Raw genomic sequence first — 13,051 nt, forward strand, 5'->3', positions numbered from 1 at the left:
TCCAAGAATGTAGAATCAGATAGGTTGTTCTGTCATTCTTCTTTTACTGTTCCAGTAAATGGTGCTTTGACACGCTCATTCAGAAATCAAATATTTTTATGCTTCATATGGAGCTCATTCCTTGGTTGTGCTTAAAAAGAGATAAATACTTTCATTAGTTTAGTTACAATGTTGAACATCTGGTTTGTCTAAAGACATTTTCCTGTACATATTCAAAAAAGGTTACTGTTGCATGCAACCAAAAATTAGGTGGCAATAAGCACTGCTTAGCATTTTATGTGGTGGACATCCTGGGTTGGCCACCAAGCATATATTCAACAAGGAGCCTTTTTGCATTGAATTTAAAGCATTGTACCCCATTAATAATTTGCACATCAGTGCACTCCTTTTCTACAGCCGAAGCCAAACCTGTCTAGTTTAGCATCCTGGGACCAGTCACTTTACAGCCCCTGTCTCGATCCCACATTCCTTTTGTCAGCATGCTGCATTAAGTTTATACAGGTGCATTCATTGCATGTGGAATTGCACAAAATCTGAGGCTGCAATTTGGCAAGAGGAAAGAATCTAAGCACAAGAAACTTGAAGATTTGCATAATAAAAATTAGAAGAGCAATGGTCTGGCTGCACCAAGGAGCATTCCAAAAAACAGCCCCAATCCACAATGCTTTGGGGCTGAAACCTTAACATTTAAGCCACTTTAATCCATTAAAACCCACTGAAATCAACTGAATTAAACTGACTTGTATCCAGATGCTTCAGCTTCATTGAGCTGTGGATCTAATTGCAAGTTCTTTATTCAAGGTATTAAAGGCATTAATGTATCTAATCACAATACGAAATTCATAGTGTTAAAAAGTAAGAACTTCCCCAGCAGCCTTTTTGAAGTATAGTTAGAAGAATATGTAAATACTATACAATGTGATGCACTCACTAAGGGCTCATCCAGACGACTGTAAAATGTGTGACATGATCGCTTTGTGTTTTCATTATTTTTCGGTCGTCCATATGACGCCACGCACTTTTGCGCATTTTCGTGCAGTTACATCTGCTCCCGCAATACCGCAAATCATGCAATTTGCTTTTTTAAACCAGGAATCATCTGCTGTACCTTCAGGCGCTCAGATGCAATACCACGGACTTACAGCTGAGGGCGTTTGATGGGCAGTTCTTGGGTGGTTCCCCATATCCCTTCCCTCATTCTCAGCCAATCACGTATTTCCACTGTTGTGCATGTGCGCGAATGTCCGGGGGAAGGCCGGGAAAAAAGAACCTATCAGAGCAATGGTGTGGTGTTGGGGGCTGTGATGTTACTGCTTATAGTGTAAATATGGTAAGTGCTGTTTATATAGAAGACATATGGTAAGTGGAGTGAAAGAGGAGGGGGGAGTACATGAGCAGTAGAATGCTGGATGATTGGCTGAGCGTTTGAATGGCTGGGAGTATAAATGGAAGAATGACAGTTGAATCTGGGTGGATGTTAGTAGGGTGGAGAAGAAGGTGTTTGGTGGTGGATGCTGGGAGTGTGGGGAAAGAGGTGTTTGAGGGTGGAGGTCAGGAGTGTGGAGAAAGAGGGAGTTGGAGTTCTGATTAATAATAAGTCAAGTACAAAACAGGAATAGATGAAACCATACGCTTGTGAAACATTCTAAAACTAATCTTGTTATTTCTGATATTTAATAAATACTTATTTGGTTTACCAAAGGCCTGATCCTTGGCTGGGGGATATACATACCAGAAGGGAGGGCAAGGTAATTACCAAGGCTGAACAGAAACAGTATCTAATGGTGGCAGCGGTGAAGGGAGGAATAATAACAATTCAAGTATCCAGAGCAACCCAGAGTTGTATGCGTTATCTATAAAGATACAAGGGGGTTGGGAACAGCATAAGCACGCAGTCACAAAAGTAACCAGCTAGAGAGAGACTCAGGCAAAGTCTCTGGGAGTATTGGTTATAGGACGTGACTGGTGGTGCTGCCTAGCAGGGGGATCTAGTGAGATCTGTGCTAGAGCGGAGTAAGAAACCATATAAAGGACGGTCCGGACTGGTGGTATCCCTGGTGGTGCCTAGTGAAAGGCAGTAGTCACAAGCAGGTGGGAACCTGACAGGGAGAACCAGGGAAGGACGTCACAGGGCCCCCCCCTGTAACTTCTACTGCGCAGATGCAAAAAAGCGCATTTGCGCAGAAGCAGCAACAGTGGTTAATTTTTAGTCAGCCTGCAAACTGGGCAGCCGCTCAGGGTGAGATCTGCAATTGTGGTTGTTTGTAAACTTTTTCAAAGGAGAAAATATTTATCTTTGCCTAACCTCCACCTCCCACCCCTCACCCCTCACATGAAATGCCCTTCTTGAACATATTGGTCTTTGCTTCCAGGCATCCAGAGTCGAGGGAGAGCGGGGGAGAAGAGAAATAGAGGCTTTCCTCTTGGATTACAGACACTCACCCACCCTTAGTCAATTTCGCTTTCCTGCCTGCAAGGCTACTCTCTTTGAGTCTTGTCAATTTCAACCACAGCCTACAGGTTTTCCAGCAGCCCAGCTGAGCTGAAAAGCATACAGTCCATTTTGGGAAATGTGGCAAATACAAGCAAAAAAACCCACAGGAATTATTGGCATATAAGTGGTTAGCTAGAGAGTCTCAGCCACCCGCAGCCATAGAGACTGGTGGTCTACCTTCCTAGACATGACACATCCTTACTTGCTGTTCTGGAGAAATAAGTGGAATTGCAACCATGTGTATCTCCAGAAACATTAAAGATAGAAATGCATACAGTTGGTTTTACAAAATATCGCAAATACAAACAAACAAAAATACAGGAATTATAGGCATATATAGGTTTGCATGTTTCTTTTATCAGAGGGAACACCGCAAAGCCTGTGCTGGCTGCTTCAGCGCAGATTGACACAGCAGCATGCGGAGCTGTTTGCCCGTATTCCCTGCCCAAGCCAAGAGCGGCCACCCATGGGGGGGCTGTTTGCTTTCCTTGGGGCAGCATTCCTGCTGTCGAGCCGCATAATGGTCCGGGGCTGAACCCTGCAGTGAATGAGCCTAAGGGTCATGGGGGGAATTCGCCCAGCGATTACAATCGCTGATCCCTGCCCACAATCCCCCTGGATGGTCAGGGGCACTTGGAGACACCCTCCTGGCCAGCGCTGCTCTAGAGCGATGTGCGACAAGGAACTCCATTACAGCCACTACTACCAAACCATGAGGAAATTCAAACTTCCACGCGTGTACGTTCAAGTGCATGCGCCTTGTTGTGTTTTGTTGCAAAGGGGGAGAGGAGCATACGTCATATTTTTGCGGACCAATTGGCTGATGGGGGGAGTGTTATGGGCAGAGCTGGGAAAAGGTGAGAAGAAGTATGGGTCCTCTCGCTGCGTGTGTGGGAGCAAAAAAAGTGGGGGTTTTATTGGGAAAGAGCGAACAAACAGGCAAAGTGAGGACTGTCAGATGACAAACCAGATATGGAAAACGTGGATTATCCCGCTCCGTTTGGATGAGCCCTAATAGCAAACTCAGAGCCACTGTTTGTTCCCACTCCAATGAGACAAACAGGACAGAAACAGTTCAAGAGATAACAATGCCTGTTATAAAAAGAGATGGTAAAAACCTTCCACACTGTATTTTTACTCCCCCACCCATCCAACACAGTAAAGATTGCTAAAAACAAAATATATACAATGGATTTAATGTCCTCTCCTCACCCGCTTCTTATAAGCAGTGACAGCATATCAGGGTTGAGGAATTAATTATTATTTAAGCCTCTCCTTGCCAGATCCCTGCTCATCTGTCAGACTCTCTGCTGTGCACTTTTCCTAGCGAATTGATCCTAATACTGTACAGTACCAATTCAGGGCACCCTGACTTTTCTTTTGGGAAGCCACTGCCCATCATGGTGCAGGTGAAATGTTTTTTCTCTCAAAAAAATTCCAGTTCCACAAAACCAAAACTTCGATACTATAGGGATGCCCCTTTTAAATATTTGAGGGGGACCCATCTCATTCTCTCATTACTCTTTCATAAAGAAAACAAAACACTCTTCAGCTAAAATGCTCGGAATAACTGGCGACTGTACAGATCGCCCGCTACAAAAGATAGAAGATAAAGGGGAAATTCCTTAATGAAGACTGCAGATCCTAAACTTGCTCACCTGGGACTAAGTCCCATTGAGTTTAATGTAGTTTACTTCTGAGCAGACGTATATAGGACTGCAGTGCAGTTTCCTGTTGGAGCCAACTTTCTTTGGTGTGTGTTTTAATCCAAACAGGTGCCTTATTTTAAGAAGCTGCTTTTCGTCGGGTATTTTTTTGGGTGCGGAACTTTGCGAAAGGGAAGCAAATTACCCTTCCTTTCCGAGAGTTCGAATTTTAAAAGGCTTTCGACTCTACATCGAATCATCACCTTTTCCCACCAAACAAACTACAAGCCAATCATCGCAGAGAGTTTGCGGGACGGGGTGGTGGTGGGTGGTGGTGGAGAGAGAATACTGCTCTAGGTACTTATTGTAGAAGCGCAGGATGTAAACTTGCTAATAACTACAATAACTGCCGTGGCAGGCATGAGGGCACCGTCCCTTGTCCTTCTGCCACCCCAGCGAGCCTTCCCGTCCATTCATCTAGCAGAAGGTGCCCTGCCCCCTTCAGTAGCCACCCCCTACAAGATGCTAACTTACCAAAAAGGGTCCGGTCTCTCCGGGCTTTGATCGAAGAGAGCTGGCTGGTGCGAAAGGAAGGAGAGGCCGCTTCGTCCGTCCGTCCCGCCTGCCCACCTCCCTTGCTCCACTCCTGGAAGTGATGGGCAAAAGCAAGGGACGGTGCGGTGAGGGAAGACGGGGAAGCAAGGTGGATGGATGGCTGTTGTAAGCTGGCGGCAGCCGCCTCTTACCCGGCCATGTGAGAGGATGAGCTCCGGGTGTGACTGCCCTGTGCCACGAGCTGCACAGCATCTACTGCCAGCGGCTCCCTCTCACCGCCCTGCGCCAGCTCTCTTGGGCTAGAGCCACTCCCACGCCCTCCACGCCCACTGCCGCGGCCTTAGGCGTGCTCCGGGAGAGGGGGATCGCGGAGCCGTCTCTCTCGCACAGGCAGGCGGCTTTCTCTAGCAGTCCCCGCGGGAAGCAAGCAGAACTCGGGGCCTCGCACAGGCTCTCTGGAGGGAAGCGGGAGCTGGCACATAGGAGAAGAGGGGGGTGGCCGACTCGGGCTGGGCGCACTCGGGCTTAAGCCTCCCCACTCTCAACTATGAAACTCACAGGGTGACTTTGAGCGCCCACTACCTCAGCCTAAGGTACCTCACAGAATTGTTGCGAGGATAGGTACATAGAAAGATATCTTGTACTGAGCCAGACCATAGGGCCATCTAGCTCAGTGTTGCCTACACTGACTGGCAGCTGCTCTCCAGGATTGCAGACAGGAGTCTCTCCCAGTCCTACCGGGGATTAAACCTGGGACCTTCTGCATGCTCTACCACTGATGAACTTCTTGGAGAAGGAGAGGGTGATATTAAATCAATTAAATAAGAACAAGGCAGCCACAGAATCTGCACCCATCTTTGTGTGTGGTTTACTCAGAAGTTGGGAGAAATGGGGTTTCTTACTCCTGAGTAATTACACATGGGGTTGCAACTGAAGGCCAGGCTCCTGTGCCTTTAACAGCTATCCCACAGGCAGAAATTTAGCAGGAGATAGTTTTCTTGCAAGGGGAGGTATGTCTTCCAGTCCCATGCCTTGGTTACTTGGAAGCCAGCCCCACTGATTTTCTTACTTCCAGGAAAGTATGTTTCAAATTGTTGTGAGAATTCTCACTTACTTGAGAATAAAGTTCACTGAATTCATATCCATAGGGTTGGGATTAAGGTTGCCAGGTTCCGGGCCTGAGACTGATCCTGTATCTTTAGGAGAAGAGAAAGTCAGCCAAGGGCAGGTGTTCTTGCAACACTGTAATGGGAAAAACCACAAGGTGGAATTCTCCCTTCCCCCTGCACAACTTTTAAAGATACAGAAAGTTGTGCATGGGAAAGGGAGAATTCCACCTTGTGGTTTTTCCCATTACAGTGTTGCAAGAACACCTGTCCTTGGCTGACTTTCTCTTCTCCTAAAGATGCAGGATCAGTCTCAGGCCCTGAGCCTGGCAACTTTAGTTGGGATGCATAACATACCGAAAAGCATTCTTCCCCTCTCCCCTTTCCAAAATTAATTCTTCACATTTTCTTATTGCAGGTGTGAGGAATCTGTGACCCCCCCCCCAGAAGTTGTTGAACTCCAGCTTACATCAGCCCCAGCCAGGGTGGCCTAGAGTTGGCAATGGTGGGAGCCACAATCCAGCAACATCTAGAGGGCCACGTTGTCTGCATTCCATCACTAGTGCTGAAGCCTGCAGTTCTGTAAACACAACGGAGCTTATTCCCAAACAAACATGCATAGGACTGATTGATTTATTAAATGTCTTTGCTGTTTCAGAACCAGAGTTGCCAGCTTTTCATATGAGAGACAATATTCCTGTACCTGGCATCTTCTCCTTTGTCCTTGGACTGTGAGACCTGCAGTTTTGCGAGAAGGAAGGATGGAAGCACACAGGCAGGTAATGGAATATCTAGCTGCCTTCATTACTTGGTAGCTCTCCTGAGGCACAGCTGCTGCACCTGACTCATCCCTCTCTGCCCGTGGAGGCTGGAAAGGTCTGCAGGCCTGGAGGAAAAGAATAAGAAATACAAAGCTAGGCAACCCCAACTGCAACAGTGAGATGGGATGAAAGGCAATAAGAACAGTTACAGAATAAGAATTGGGTTTGGGGCTGGAGATGAATATGCACCCCTAGAGCAATACTATGTTGGTTGGTAGGGTAGAAACAGTCCAGATTTAAGTATAGTTTATTCAGGTATGTGACCTGCCTTAGGGAGCTTTCTGGACTGAAAGACAGAACAACAGTCAAATAAATTACACCCCTGTTGGATTGTTTTTTATTTAAATAACAGCTTGGGGTACAGATATTAGCTAGTGATAAATCTCCATGCTGTGAAAAGCTTCAGTGGCTGAACTGCTGTAATGATACAAGAGCATGCCAGGCAATTTTTTTCTGGGCAGTTGGTAATCATATTCTCAATAAAAGTTCTCAGAGAAGTTTTATATTTGTAAAAATAAAGTTCCATGAAATTAGCAATGTAGTATTCTAAAAGCATTTTAAAACAGAAAAGCAGCCAAAATAATAAGACTGGGCCAAAGAGTCTAGCTTACCAGGATACCAGGGTGGGCATCAGGGCTTGGGATTGTTGGGCACATGCCTAGGCCCAGCTCCCAGTGTGTGTTGGGAGCTCACCGCTACTCTCTGAAGCTTCCTCTCCTTCTACCCCCTCCTCACAATTCCCCCAGGCAGCTCTTCTAACAGCCTCCTCCACTTGAGAGTTCTGAGAGCCAGGAGCAGTTGCTATGTAGCCTCCAAGACTCAAAGAAGAGCACATTTAAAACTCTGGTGAAAACTTTAGAATTAAAAATGTTTTAATTATTTGCTTATTTTACTCTGTGTGCTGCTTTAAGAATTTTTCTGTTGAAAAGTGGTATATAAAGTTTTACAAATTAATAAACAACAATCCTAAGGATATTTACTCAGAAGTATGTCTCAAAGTAGACATGGGTGGTTAGACCCTCTTCTCCCTACTCCCTTACTTTTAACAACTGCCTGACAGGTAGAAATTTAGGTGCTTTTTTCTGATGTGGAAATGAAGTGATGAGGAAAGCTTTGTCTGCTATATCCTTACCTAGTATGCAGCTGCTCAAAGCACAGGATGTGATAGAAAGGATTAAACTAGAATTGCCACACACACCCCTCCAATAGCAAAGGTTTAGCTTTTCCTCTGCATGGTAATGGACTGATGCGGAAAGTTTCACTAACTGAATCCTCCTTTTCTTGCAGCTGTTAAAGGGTACAGGAGCCCTGCCACGAAAAGATGGAAATAATCCAAATTGTACAGTTGAGTTACAGGATTAAAAATATGCTCTAGGTGAACCCTTGCTCACATTGAAGCCTCTGGGGAGCATTAGAATAATTAGCAATAACCAAAACTTAGGCTGAGTCCAAACCTGTTTTAATTGATAGGGCTTAGCCTGAAACATAAGAGATCGCCTTTGAGCAGTAGCATAATGGCAAATTCAGAAGGGCAGGGTCACTTCATGATAGTCACAGCCACGCGCCCTGGCATTCATGCTCCTTCTAAAATTATAGTATAATCTGGCCAGGTCTGAATGCTGCTTTCTGCTTCTCTATCCTTGGTGTTAATGCCTTGTTGCACAAGACATCCCTAGAAGCTAATCAGCATGAAAGGGGAGTGTGTTAGCTACTGAGAAAGACTTCCTCAGTGGCTGACTGACTTTCTTTCACACTGATTGGCACCAATCAGCAGGAAAGGACAAGGAAGCATGTTAAAAGACTCTTCTCAGTGGCTAACACACTCCCCTTTCATGCTGATTGGTTCATAGGATGCTGGGACCTAGCTCCCCAAAATGTAAGGGGTCTAAGACCCCCTGAGACTCTGAATGATGATACCCCTGAAGAGATCCTTACCTAGTATGCAGCTGCTCAAAGCACAGGATGTGGTAGCAGAACGCCTTTCACTCACTCCTGAGTGATTTCAAACAACATCTCCCTGCTTTGCAACAACCAAATGAACCTTACCATATGATTATGCAGTAGGTTTTTGTAAGATTTTCTTCATTTTCCTATCCCTAGTAAAATATGCTTATCCTATAAATATATATGAGAAAAGGAAAGCATTTATTTTTAGTTTACATCTGTATCACATGAATGAAGACACCTGCTGAAGATCACAAAGGAATAATTGTTCATTCATTCCTTTCCCCAAAATGCTTCCTTCAGTGGTGTTTATCAGAACAGTATTCTATTTTTAGACAGTTTTGATGATGACTCCTTTGTTATACAACTTAGACTTTGGAGGTACATGTGTACAAGTATCTCAGAGAGAGAGAGAGAGGTGGGTAGGAGGAAGAAGAGGATCAAATGAGAATGCCTGAATAGCATATAGAATCAGTATATTCTAAAACTGGAAGATGCTAGTGAAGGAGATCACCATGACTACAAAGGCGGCATATTTAAATACAAATTGGAGCTAGGCTTTTAAATGCTAATTGCGATTGAGAACTAAGAGACTATTGAAATCGCAACCATTTTTCTAATACTTTACAACTCATGCTCTATTTTAAGAAGAGGGCTAGAGGAAACAAAATGCAAATTGCATGATGCTGGACAAGAAAAGGCACATGAAAAATCATTTCCCAGCTCATAATGAGGAAAATATGCCATTTTTACTTGTTCAACATACTAAAATATATAGCTATTTGTTACATGTGAGGCAACAAGCATCACTACCACAGGGTATAGTGATGATTATCAACTTTGATGGCTTTAAAAGGGGATTAGACATTCATGGAGAATAAAGCTGACAGCTATTAATCATTATAGCTGTGGTACTACCTTCAGTATAGGAGGCAGTATTCTTCCGAATGCCACTTGCTTGGGAACACACGTGGGTAGAGTATTGTTCTGATTATGTCCTGCTTTCATGCTTCCCATAGGTATCTGTGAGAACAGGATGCTAGACTAGATGGGCCTTGTGTCTGATCCAGCAGGACTCATGTTCTTATTTAAAGTAAAATTGCTTACATAAAAGGTTGCATTTATATAAACCATGTCAGGCTCATCTTCTAGGATTCTGTGCTTAGATAAAGTAAGATATTTGTGCTTCCCAGCTATTTCCATTTATTATAGTTCAAATGACTCAGTGCACCACTGTCTTTGAGCATCTTAGGCTATGTACAGTCATTTCCACAGAATAATGCAGGTGAGAAATCCAGTCAATTCCTATCTGCAGCTGCTTATCTAGACAAGTTAATAGAGTGGTGAAATTTACTAGGCTACATTGCCAGCGTAATGCCAAAAATGCCCTTTCTCCTATAGGAGAAAGAGCAGGATATAAATCTAATAAATAAATAAATAATAAAAGATGTATAGTGCTCTTTATGACTCTAAGGAAGTATATATGACCACCAGATTCCATCTAAGGAAACTCTGAAGGAGCTCTCTGAGGTAAATTGTTGGCAGACAAAATACATGTAGTTGCACTTTGAAAGGTACTGAACAATTTGATATAAGGATTTATTTATTTATTGGAATTAAAAGCTTGCAGCACAATCCTATGTCTGTTTACTTAGAAGTAAGACCCCATGGAGTTCAGTGAGACTTACTCCTTGGTAAGTGCACAGAACTGCAGTCTTACAGTGCAATCCTATACATGTCTACTCAGATGTAAGTCATATGGGGTTCAGATAAGTATGTATGGGGTTGTAGCCTTCTCACTGCTAAAATGCCTTTTCATGATAATGAATATGAGAATAACAGGATTTTCAAGAATTTTGGCTTATAAAAATTAAATTTGAACATTATTAATATTTAATGCTTAATTTAAACATCTGTATTAATATTTACATATGTTGCATTTATTTTATATTTAAATACATTTATTAAATTATCAATAAAGAAACTTTAATTTTGTTACATATTAATTGAAGGACTGCATCCAAAATTTTGGGGAAAGTAGACAATACTTTCCCCCCTGTCCTTTATATGGTAAGCCCACAGACAGGGGGTGTCTTGTTTGTTTGTTGTTTTATTAATATTTTGTAAGCCACTCTGGGAGCCTTTTTGGCTGAAGAGTGGAGTAAAAATGATTTTAAATTCATAAGGTAAAATTTAGCTTTGATGGGACTGATGAGTTTACAGAATTGTGGGATAATCTATCCTGAGGTAGATTACTCTATTTAGGGAATTTCACTCCTAAACAAGATCAGAAATGGAAGTATGTTGGTTCTTGAATGGCGGGGGCATTGTGAAATGGGAAGAGAAAGTTTTCCTTTTTGCAGGTGTACAATTATGGTGGCTATATGGATGAACACAAATACTTTTACATACTTAATTCCAACAATAATGGAAATATCTCTTCCAAAAATCATCTCTTGTTTTGTGGTATCAGTAGTTTAAGCAACCAGCTCAGGCACATGTAGTAAGAAAGAAACCACAATGGAATTTTAAAAAATTAAATTCCAGTGCCCTAGATAAGAGGAAGGACTTGAACCCTTGTGCAAGGAAGGTGGCAGGTAGCAGTAACAGGACTATTGCTGGCTGAGAGGGTATATCAACTTTACCAGAGCTTGGAAAAGTTACTTTTTTGAACTACAACTCCCATCAGTCCAATCCAGTGGCCATGCTGGCTGGGGCTGATGGGAATTGTACTTCAAAAAAGTAACTTTTCCAAGCTCTACTTTACCAAGAACACCAGGGAGTTGTTGCAATATTAAAGATAATTTATTGTGGCTCAACGCATTTTTGACAAAACCTTTTATCAAAGACAATCTGTAAGAGTAGATAAATATTTCAACAACTCTGCAGTGTCATCTGGCCTTGGCACTTGATGGACTCTCCTCTCCCTGGTTGTGAACATTAGCTTTCACATCCCCAGATCTTCTTTATTGCACCTGCTCCTATTCCTGCATCTGGAGAACTGCACCTGTTGAGGAGCCACAAGACTGAGCCTGCAAGCACTCCCTTGGTGAGCAATTGTAAGATTTTGCCACAATTTATTGTGTGGGCAATTGTTGGTGGTTGGAGCTTTCTGTATGGTGAGAGAAAAATGCAACTCATGAATGTATAAAGTGTGATTCATGGTATGCCTAGGTATTTGCTGATTTATATTTTTAATGATTTATTGTATTGTCCTTTTGTATTTACTGTAGTTTTACAGTATTTTCTTTGTATTAATCTGTTCACTGCTTTGAGGGCCATGGTCAAAAAGCAGTACAGTATATAAATAAACCAAGGATGAAGATGGAATGGTAACTAATATAACCACTTTTTGCTGCAGGGGTGAGACTGCTGGGACCATCAAGGGGCAGGCTTTTCCACCTGCTTTGCCCCACCCCTCTGCCTGGACCTTATCAGGAGAAGCTGCAGGCTGAGAGGTGTTGCTGCAGGGGTGAGACTGTGGTGGGACCATCAAGGGGCAAGCTTTTCCACTTGCTTTGCCCCCTACCTCTACTCTTAGTGACATTTTTCTGGGGACTGCCTTTTACCAGGAAGATGAACGCTTTTGGTTTGCTGTTCTTGTTTTTTTAGAAATGTTAGCATTTTGTTAGTTTGATTTTTTTTTTGTAAATTGTATTGTTTTTATTTGTATTTTGTATTTGTATTTTTATTGGTGTGTAAGCCGCCTTGGGGGCCTATTTGGCCGAAAGGCAGCCTAGAAATAAAACATAACATAACATAACACTTTTTCTACTCTGTTTCAGTCACTTTCTGGCAAATATCCATGTGTATTCTAGTCTTGCAAATTATCCAACACATGTTCAGTTCATGAACCAATCTTTTGTTTATTAAATCATCATTTTTAAAAACACACAAACAAGAACAGTCTACAGTGTAAACAAGTTCAGTCATTTGTAGCACTGGAATGTGCACCTTAACAGAACACATGGGTTACCATGCCACCACAAAGTAGGTTGAACAATGGTGCTGCAAGTGTGGGTTGTGGAACAAATTATGATGTGAAGCAATCATACAACCACTGCACCTTTAGCATAACTCAGGCTAGAAATGCTCAGCCGGTATCCCCATCACACCAGTATGATTGTGTGAGTGGATTAACATCCAAGTCTTCAACATATGTACTTTGAAGTAACCTCTACCCAGTTCCAAGTAGCAAGAGTTAATACCTCAACAGACTCTGCCTTCGCACTAAACATCTTGGCTCTATGACTCAGAAAGACAAAAGCACAAACAACCAAATTAAGACCTTTCGGCAGTGGCGTCACTAGGGTTGGTGTCACCTGGTGCGGTAACTCATGGTGTCACCCCCATGGACCTCCTCCCGTACAAGGTATGATAGCATTCTTCAAGTACTTGAAAGGTGGGCTGGGATCTCTTCTCGATCGTCCCAGAGTGCAGGACACAGAATAATGGGCTCAAGTTGCAGGAAGCCAGATTCTGACT

This window comes from Rhineura floridana, chromosome 1, assembly GCF_030035675.1.
Source record: "Rhineura floridana isolate rRhiFlo1 chromosome 1, rRhiFlo1.hap2, whole genome shotgun sequence".
Lineage (NCBI taxonomy): Eukaryota > Metazoa > Chordata > Lepidosauria > Squamata > Rhineuridae > Rhineura > Rhineura floridana.